We start from the raw sequence: 10,192 nt of genomic DNA, 5'->3' as shown, positions 1-10,192 counted from the left end.
AAGCAAAGAGTAGCGAGACATCTTTCTGCTGGATCAGTTTCGCCCAGTCATTATTTCTTTCCCTTATCTATGACATTAAAAAAGAAGAATTCTATCTCTTCGATGACCATTATTCAACTACGATTTTCTTTCGTACATGCATTCTGTTCACACTTAATTAAAGGAGAGAGAGAATCAATGGGAGTGGTGGGGTTATCATGACATATGTCAAGTGATGATAAAAGAAATGCGATGTTACCTTGATTGAAGCGGGTAATATATCATCCAAAGAAAGGTCCAACCATGGCTACCATAGCTTTGAAAGAAGCACCTATTTTAATCTGTATGCATCTTTATTAGTGCAAAGTGGTACTACTCGGCATAGGACCGAGACTAGTAGAGGAAAGCCCTATTGATTGGCTTGCTGGTCAAGGAAAGTTATTATACAACAAAAGAAACGGATGAAGCAAAATCAAAAAAAGACAAGACAACCATTAGTATTATCGAAATATAGTACCTCAAAATCAGCAGATTAAGGATTTTTGTGTTGAGTCTTGCTCGTATCATCGTCTTCCTATCTAAACTCGAGTTGAGTTGAGCAATCCGCAGTAAAAGACTTATGAACGAGATTGGCACTTAGCTTTTTTGAATTAACCCTCCCCAGTCAGCGTTGAGAGAGGGATAAGATAAATTGGTCTAGGCAAACAAAGGGAGTGGGCTCATGCTCATAAAGTAAAATAGCTTTTTTAGGTTCCCATAAGATCCAGGGAGACGATTCAGCGGGTTCTCCTCCTCTCCCTGCCAATAGAGTAATTCCGCATCTCTCTCTTTTTTCGAGCACGAGCCTATTCCTTGACATTGTGTGGGAGTCTAAGCTAATGTATCGGCGGAATGAATAGTAGAAGTTTTTTCCTTCCAATAAGTAGGAATCTATGAGATCCTCCTTTTCTATCCGCCTTTTAAGATCCTATCCTTTTTCTGTCGAAAAATGAAACAAGGCTCATTTTTAAGCTACTTTACCAGAAGATCGTTGAGAGGATCAGGACTCAGATTGCAAATAAAAGATTAAGCAGTATAATGCTTTAGAGAATAATAGACTATACATCAAACCGGAAGAGGTCTAGTACCGCCAGCCAGAGTCCTCAAAATTTGGTACATATGAATCCGCGAATTCTTGGTTTGCTCGTCAAAGATCATTCTCATCATCAAGAAGTTCTCCCGTTTGCACAAGAAAGACTTGGTGAGTGATTTGTCAAGACCAAGCTTCCTTCAATTTATCCTCTTATGTCTCTGTAGGCATTGAAGGGGAGTGTACTTTTCGACCAACTAGAAGAGAAGAGGATTCGATGATCCTATGAGTCTCCCTTAGCAGAGGAGAGGAACAGATCCAGGGATCCCACGACGTGATACTTATCGCGGCAGTTATGCATAAAAAATCTTCCTATTCCTAGTGATCAGATGTGTTACTTGGATATTCAGAATTGGAGCACGGATCTTCAGAGTGAGAGCCCGATTGGTCTGCAGTCTGAATTGGTGGTTGTACTTTTGTCTATCTAGTGTAGACTTCCAGAGGTTTGCTCTCAGTTGATCTTTTTGGAGAAGTACCATTTAATTTAAAGGAAGAAGAAGAGGAATAGGTACTTACCCCTTTTCACTCACCCTTGGAGGAGGAGATGTACTCTCTCCATTCTCAACAACATTCTCCCCCTGAGTGACATGACAAAAGGAAAATCAACATTCAATGCTTTTCCTTCACCCGAAAAGAACGGAGTGTTTTCCAAGAAGTCACATCAAGAGATAGGAACTTCTTGCTGGTTGAACATCGATACCCTTTTTGAGTCCGAGAAGTATCCAAGAAAGACGCACTTAATTGCATTGCACAGGGATATAATTTGTTACCACTAGGACCCAGAAAGAATATGAACGAAGCAGACACGCCCGGGACATAAAATCAAGGATCAGAAGGAGGAATGTGGGGATTTACCAATCAACACAGTAGAAGGCATTCTATTAATTAATCAATTAGCATGTCATCAACACAGCATCACCCCAAGAAAGATTAGGAACATGTATATATAAAAATGAAGACCGGGCTACCTAAAGAAGATGCCTATTCGTCCTTTAAGCGACTCAATTCTGTTTTTTTGTATGGAGACAAGAGGATTGGTGAAGTCTTCCATGCTCTATAAGGTCTTCCTAAAACTAAATTTGAAAATACTCCTTTGCATTATCTGTCCTAAGAATACACACATTCAAACAGACAAAATTATTCATTTCTTAAAAAACATGGGTAAGGGAAGGTAAGGAAAGTAAAGTCGAGGGAAAGGACCTTTACCATTTTCGCTTTTTTTCCACTTTTTGGGGATTCCACTAACTAATAGAACAGAACCCGAGAGGATTTAAAGTCTCTTCTCTAGGTACCATCGGCATCTTAAAGGAAGTGAGCGGGGCACAAACGGTCTAAGAAGAAGTGACGGTGGATGTATCGAATGCCCTCTGCAGATGAATCGATTGAATATAAAATCTAACACTTATATTAGATAGAATCGGAATAAGCGGGATTAGGCTGGAAAACAGTGTATAAGGAAATGGCATCGAATGCACTGTTGGAAGGGCTTGTGCCAGAAAAGGTCTCAGTAGGACTAGGAGTCGTAGCAGTAGCATTCGTAGTAGCAGGAGTAGGAATGAATGCAGTCGTTAGGCGGCATAGGGCATAGTCTAAGATAAGAGCTAAGGTTTAGGGTTACTCCTCATTACGCCACCATTTATTTCCTTAAAAGGCAATGAATATTGTTTAAGCCAAAAAAAAGGGAAGCTAAGTAGAGATGGCAGTGGTGCCTCCTTCCTTGATAAGGTAAGTGACTATGACTGGGAATTTGGATTAGGCTCTTTCGGACACTACAAAAAAGGTTAGTACATAGCATAAACTATAGTATATATATAGGACAAGCGTACTTTTCTCGATATCGATGTGGATAATCTTTTCTTAGTCTCTTTCCTGACCCATCTCAGATGCGCGTCATAGGTTGCATGCGCGTAGGCGGGTCTTTGCAAGAAGGAGTTGCTCTCGAATGCGCTTACCTTGCCTTGCCGTGGATTACCTTCTGACACTTGTGGGACTTCACAGTGCTCATGCCATCCCATCTCGTGAGGGGGTGTTAGCATACGGCATTACCGATTGAAAGGGAACTGAATGTTTAATTATAAGGAATATGCCCAGTTAGCACTAGGACTGAAGGCAAAGGAGTAGGACTAGGATTAGGAGGTCTAATCAACAGATTAAATCAAGGAATTGATGCATCGAGTGCTCTTGTTACAGAATAGGCTGCACATGAAGTTGGTGTTAGGAGGAATGCGCTCTTTGAAAGAATAAGCTCTGGGACTATTAACTTTCCTTCCCTTTCTTTGTTTGATGCGGAAGAGGGGAAGTCAGTTTAGTTTAGGGTGCTACCTTCTCGTTCTAAGCACCTTTAGAGGCGAATGGAACGCAATTAGTGCTACTTCCCCATCAGGCTTAACGGTTAATGCTTCGATGGTTGGTGGCTTTCTAAGCTTTAACCAATGCTTATCTGTCTGGTCTGTGATGTGTGATGGAACCAAGTCTCTCCGGTTAGTATTAGTAGGTCAATCAATATCTCTCTGCTCTCTCGACTATCCGGTTAGTAGTAGTGGGTCAATCTATATACATCCTTTAAGGTTCATTTGTCTTGTCCGTAACCAATAACCTTTCTTTCCCCGGCTTTCTTACCTTTCTTGGCTTGTCCAACTATTGGGATACATGAATAGGTCTGTTTGCAAGAAAAGGTTTGACCCCTCATTCACGAATCATCTGTTAATGCTGCACGATCTTTCGGTTTTCGAATAACGAGATGAATCCAGGGAGAGGATTTGAAAGCAGAAAAGGGCATTCCCAAAGCATAAGTGCCGGGTCGAGAATTGCCTTTAATCAAACTCTTAAACAAAGCCCTACTTCCTTGTAATGACTGCTCGAGGAAAAAAATCACACTAGGAGTAGTAGCGACTAAAAACAATTGTAGCAATGAAAAGAGAAAGAGATGGCGACTCGGGTCGGGAGTCGAACCCAGGGAAGAACGGCGGGCATAAATGGAGTTTCAGTTCCTTCTTTTGGGCCTAATTCTTCCTTTTAACAGGAAAGAGAGAGAAGATACAAGCAAGGGACCCGTGCCCTAGTTCGAGTCTGCGAAGGTCTCTTAGTATTCAGTTAGTGTTCCGGGAAGAAAGTAGATCCTGCGTTAAGAAAGGGGAATGCCCTATCTACCAAGAGGCTACAGGCCAACTCGGAAAAGAATGAGTTGCTCTTGAATTCTCATAGGTTGTGGCACTTTCTCAAAGGGAATGATTGGACAAATAGACCACCAGGATAAAGGCGAGACAGATATTGAATTAATAGAGAAGTAAGACAAGGAAGGAACTATAAATAGCGTATAACAGAGATAGAGTGACTCAAACTGACTCTTTGCTTACCTTTCAAACATACTTTTAGCGATTCCCCGCGTCTACGAACATAAAAGGGTGTTAGGTAAGTAAGAAAGAAGTATAGGGACTGACTTTCTTTTCAGAAGCAAGAGGGGCATCGGCAACGGGTGGACAAGGGTTGGCAAGTAAAAGCGAAATGGACTATCTTTTCAAGGGGCGAAGAGCAAAGAGACCATTCTCTTATAAAGTTCAGTGATTCCCGATGCCAAGCTACTGTTGGTTTTGAATGGACATCTGAGACTCTTGGTGCCTAACGGATGTGGGACTTATTCCTTTCGATATGCCCATTTTGAAAGAAGGAACTGTTAGAAAAAAATAACCGCTCTTAGGAAACGTCAAGTAAGTCGTGGGCTTATAAATAGGAAGATGAGGAGATAACGGGCGAAGGAAATTTCTCTATTATTAATTAGATTACCACGTCTGATCATATCCTCAAAAAAAAATCTAAAAGTGTATTCAAAAATTCTTTCTTATCTTCATTTTTTATATCATCCAAATTTCTTTTTATATTATTTTTCTTATAGATTAATTCTTCGTTACTAAAACTCATTTGCTTTCTTTCATTCTTTTTTTGTTCTGCTTCCCCTCTTTTTTTTTACCAATACCGAGTCGGGTTCTTCTCCTACCAGTATCGAATAGAACATACTGAACAAAATCTTCTTCATGTAAAACAAAACCTATTCGATTTAGATGCAGTTGATAATTAAATCAAATTTTTCCCATTATTTGACTATCCATATCCATAATAGTAATAATGCGAAAAGAAGGCCCGGCTCCAAGTTGTTCAGGAATAGTGGCGTTGAGTTTCTCGATCCTTTGCCTTAGGATTAATTAGTTCTATTTATCGATGGGGCCGGGAAGGGATATAACTCAGCGGTAGAGTGTCACCTTGACATGGTAGAAGTCATCAGTTCGAGCCTGATTATCCCTAAACCCAATGTGAGTTTTTCAATTTTGACTTGCTCCAACGCCGTGATCAAACGAGAATGGATAAGAGGCTCGTGGGATTGACGTGATAGGGTAGGGATGGCTATATTGCTGGGAGCAAACTCCAGGCTAATATGAAGCGCATGGATACAAGTTACGCCTCAGAATGAAAGACAGTTCCGAATCAGCTTTGTCCACGAACAAGGAAGCTATAAGTAATGCAACTATGAATCTCATCGAGAGTTCGATCCTGGCTCAGGATGAACACTTGCGGCATGCTTAACACATGCAAGTCGGAAGGGAAGTGGTGTTTCCAGTGGCGGACATGTGAGTAAGGCGTAAGAACCTACCCTTGGGAGGGGAACAACAACTGGAAACAGTTGCTAATACCTCGTAGGCTGAGGAGCAAAAAGAGGAATCCGCCCGAGGAGGGGCTCGCGTCTGATTAGCTAGTTTGTGAGGCAATAGCTTACCAAGGCGATGATCAGTAGCTGGTCCGAGAGGATGATCAGCCACACTGGGACTGAGACACGGCCCAGACTCCTACAGGAGGTAGCAGTGGGGAATTTTCCGCAATGGGCGAAAGCCTGACGGAGCAATGCCGCATGGAGGTAGAATGCCCATGGGTCGTGAACTTCTTTTCTCAGAGAAGAAGCAATGACGATATCTCAGGAATAAGCATCGGCTAACTCTGTGCCAGTAGCCGTGGTAAGACAAAGGATGCAAGCGTTATCCGGAATGATTGGGCATAAAGCGTCTGTATGTGGCTTTTCAAGTCCGCCGTCAAATCCCAGAGCTCAACCCTGGACAGGCGGTGGAAACTACCAAGATGGAGTATGGTAGGGGCAGAGGGAATTTCTGGTGGAGCGGTGAAATGCGTAGATATCAGAAAGAACACCAACGGTAAAAGCACTCTGCTGGGCCGACACTGACACTGAGAGACGAAAGCTAGGGGAGCAAATGGGATTAGATACCCCAGTAGTCCTAGCCGTAAACGATGGATACTAGGCGCTGTGCGTATTGACCCATGCAGTGCTGTAGCTAACGCGTTAACTATCCCGCCTGGGGAGTACGTTCGTAAGAATGAAACTCAAAGGAACTGACTGACACTCTTGCTAACTTAAAGCTACCTTAAAAAAAGAAGAAACTTCTTCTACCATGACTAGAAATCGAGCTAGAAAATTTTTTTATAACACCTCGTGAGAAAAGAGAAGGAAAAAGAGAATTAACCACCATAGAAAGGGAAGGAAAAAGAGAATGAATGACCTAACAGAACAGAGGGAAGGCAAGGGCTATTATAGCTACTACTACTATGACTTTAAAGGAATGCCGATGAGTCAAATCTCTTCGAGAGACCCCTTTTGATATCATCCAACTGAGCTTGCTAATCAGTCGCATTAGTCCATTAAGTGGATTAACCCTCAGCTTGTGACATTAGTGGCTTGTCGCACTACCCTCCTCTCAATGGAGCTCTCAGACAAAGAAAGAAGCTACTACAATGACAGCTACTACTCCTAGTAATACTCATAGATTAACTGATCTTAGGACATCTTTCTTTACTTTCTTTGCTCACTTTTCTCTTTTTTGATCCATCACTACCACTCTTTACTGCAAGCGAAGCGGTCTTCCCTTTCTCTCACTTACCCGTCTTTCTTTACCCTATAACAATCCACAGAGTTGCGAGGGAAACTCAATGCTTCAATTGGGCTATGTTCCACTACTGTTTCCAACATATTATCGAAGAAGATTGAATGCCATCGGGATCGGGCTCAGCAAAAACTACTACTATTCTACTATATTCATTTGTTGGTACAACTCATGTCTCTTAGAAAGTTGTAAAAGAACATATAAAACATGTCTTATTTATGTAATAAACAAAGAAAGATCAGACAATGGGGGAGACTGTCATAAGTGAGTACTAGGGGCGCAATCCTTAGCTATCAATGGGCTACCCGCTTCGTAACCTTCACACTCGTTTACCGGTTGCTCTTCTTATTCATGATTATGCCGTTCGCTGGGTCAAACTGACTGGCTTGGGGCCTGGGGGTGCTCAGGCCACATTCATGTCCCATCTCAGATGATTGGTAAGTTAGACACTAAAGCTCTTGAGTGCATTTTTGTGTGCTATTCTGAACACTCTAAGGGTTATGTTTTTGTACTTGAGCGTGGAGGAGGTGAATTGGCAGAGGTTGAGTCCCATGATGTAGAATTCTTTTAATATGTTTTTCCTACAGAGCTAAGGCACGGATCACCGGGGAACTCGAGGAGTTACCTGATTCTCATGATGGTACTCCTATGGTTGTTGATGACAGTGGGAGTATACCTGGGGAATCCGAACCACTTGGAAAGTGTGCACGTGGTCGAATCCTTAATAGATTCTTTGAGATTGAGGGAAGAACCAATGCCTTCCTTTCAGTGGATGCTGACGAACCTGGATCCTATCAGGAGGCATTGGAATCACCTAACTCTACTCAGTGGTTGGCGGCTATGCAAGATGAGACTCTACTCTCGCGGGGCGAAGCTGGCACTACCAAGAATGATTTAAGATAATGTATCAACCAACAAAAGAAAAATGGATTTCTTTGCTCCCCCTCTCCGCGCGCGTAGAGAATCGGGAAAACCATTATTTCGAGCGAGTATTGTGTCAGTCCAGTGTAGGACTGAGGTGGAGGACAGGATAGGGAAGAAGTTCACAAATGAAGATTTTCCAGGAAGAGGAGTCCTTTCTTTAAGCATTCAAAGCTGCCAAGCAGGAGTATATGTAGTTTATTTTATGGCTTCTTTAGATTGATTTGTAAAAACAATGGAGTCAGTATTCCAGCACTAACTAAGTGGCACGGTCTTCAACAGACAATTGAGATTACCTCTTTTGATTATCTTTGCCTTGTATGAGTGACAAGATCCCCTTGCTTATATCCCGCAAGTGCACGGGCTTGTCGAAGTAATAATCCCGGGTGAGCGGGGTCGAATCCAGAGGGAGTAGAGAGTGAAAATACTTAATTTGTTTCGTAGCTATGTGGAATATCAATAGTGATAAGTGTGAAATTGATTCAATTCTCAACAATAAAAACAACAAGTGAAAGAGCAAAAGTAAGAAGAGGGTAAGGCAATCGATAAAGAATGGGGTACTCGGATAATGCTTCACCTAGGATGATCGCTTCAAGTGCAAGAACTATCTATTATGCGTCCTAATCATTGCAATGTTGAGTCGTGGAAATCCTTACATACATAGTCCCAAATCTAAGGTCAACTATGCCTAACTCTATACATGTCCCGGAGTAGAAATCGAACAATCTCAACACCTCGCACTCGCATAAAGTTGCAATGAGCTCTAGGGATTCCAAGTGATAAATCTCTTCCTAAATATAGACCTACCCTTTTGGTCCAGGTGGAAGGTCCCTAGCCACAATTAAGCCCTAGATACTAAGATCCTCTCAACGCTTCACTCCATTGCACGCGCAACTAGGCCCCAGCGGAGGTTCATCCCTTAGACCATTCACTCCATTATGGCTGCAAAGAACTCGAGGAACGGAGATAGAATCTATCACGTCAGAGGGAAAAGGGGACGCTCATGTACCTCTCGACTCACCCTCTCAACCCTCTCCAAACTAGCTTTGTCTAACGCTAGTGGTGTGTCACTCACTCACAAGGTTACCAACAAGAACTCTCAACCCTAGTGCCACTCTAGGGGAAATGTTCATACAATCAAGCATTCAAGGTTGGAACTCACAATAAACATCAATTTATTGAAAGCATAATAAAGAAGTTCAATGAAACGAATACATCCTAGGGTTCACAATCATCCAAGTACCCACTAGGGGTTTAGCTCTCCATGGAGCTTAGTACAATCAAAGAAATCGAATGTAAAAGCAATGAATCCATAAAGAAACCCCCTCGATGGTCGTGTCGATGGTCTTGTGGAAAGTCCTCTACTCGTCGTCCAAGGATTCCTTCGTCCGGTATAGGATACGCCTCGATGGAAGCTCCCCTACCAACCTTCTTCCTAATGGAATCACGATGTCAGAGCCGTAGGACCTCTCCAAAACCTTGGTCAATACCCCTCGAAACCCTAGCCAAAGCTCTCTCACAAGTTGGGGAAAAGATGGAGAAAAGAATACCAAAATCGGGGCTGAATTCGGCTTTAAATAGGGCTGGAATCGGGCGACTCCACGGGCGTGTACGGAACACGCGCCCGTGCGGAATTTCCACACGGCCGTGGATAATTTCCACACGCCTGTGTGGATTCTCTATTCCTGCGATTTCCACACGGCCGTGGCTACAGTACTTTGCCAAAAATACTCCCGAATCCACTTTTCATTGAGGTAACATAAACGGACACACATTTATGCCGTGGATCGCTTTGCTTCTTCAATGATAGATAAGATGATGAAGATCTTGTTCTATGTGCATAAGTCGGAATGCTTGAGTGTGACTGCCCTTGTGCCCCTCCAAATTGTTGTGTAAACTCAAATACGGGGAGGTTGGCACACACTCTAGCATCTCGCACCCCACTTATATCTTCGCGTTTGAACTTTAGCAAGATTTCATCCAAAACCGGTGCATTGTGATCCACATTGGCTTCTTTCCTTCATAATTGGTTTCACAACCCTACATGCACGAAAGTAACATAAAAACACACATATTAATGTAAAAAACTGAGAAAAGTAATGCTCAACATAAGGAATGAACGATTCGCATTCATATCGCACAAGGACTTATCAATGAGTCATCGGGATCTTCGGGCGATCGAAGAGCACACTTTTGAATCTAGCACCCTTATTGCATTGCG

This window comes from Dioscorea cayenensis, chromosome 16 (genome assembly GCF_009730915.1).
Source record: "Dioscorea cayenensis subsp. rotundata cultivar TDr96_F1 chromosome 16, TDr96_F1_v2_PseudoChromosome.rev07_lg8_w22 25.fasta, whole genome shotgun sequence".
NCBI classification, from domain to species: Eukaryota; Viridiplantae; Streptophyta; class Magnoliopsida; order Dioscoreales; family Dioscoreaceae; genus Dioscorea; species Dioscorea cayenensis.
This window is presented reverse-complemented; position numbering follows the sequence as displayed.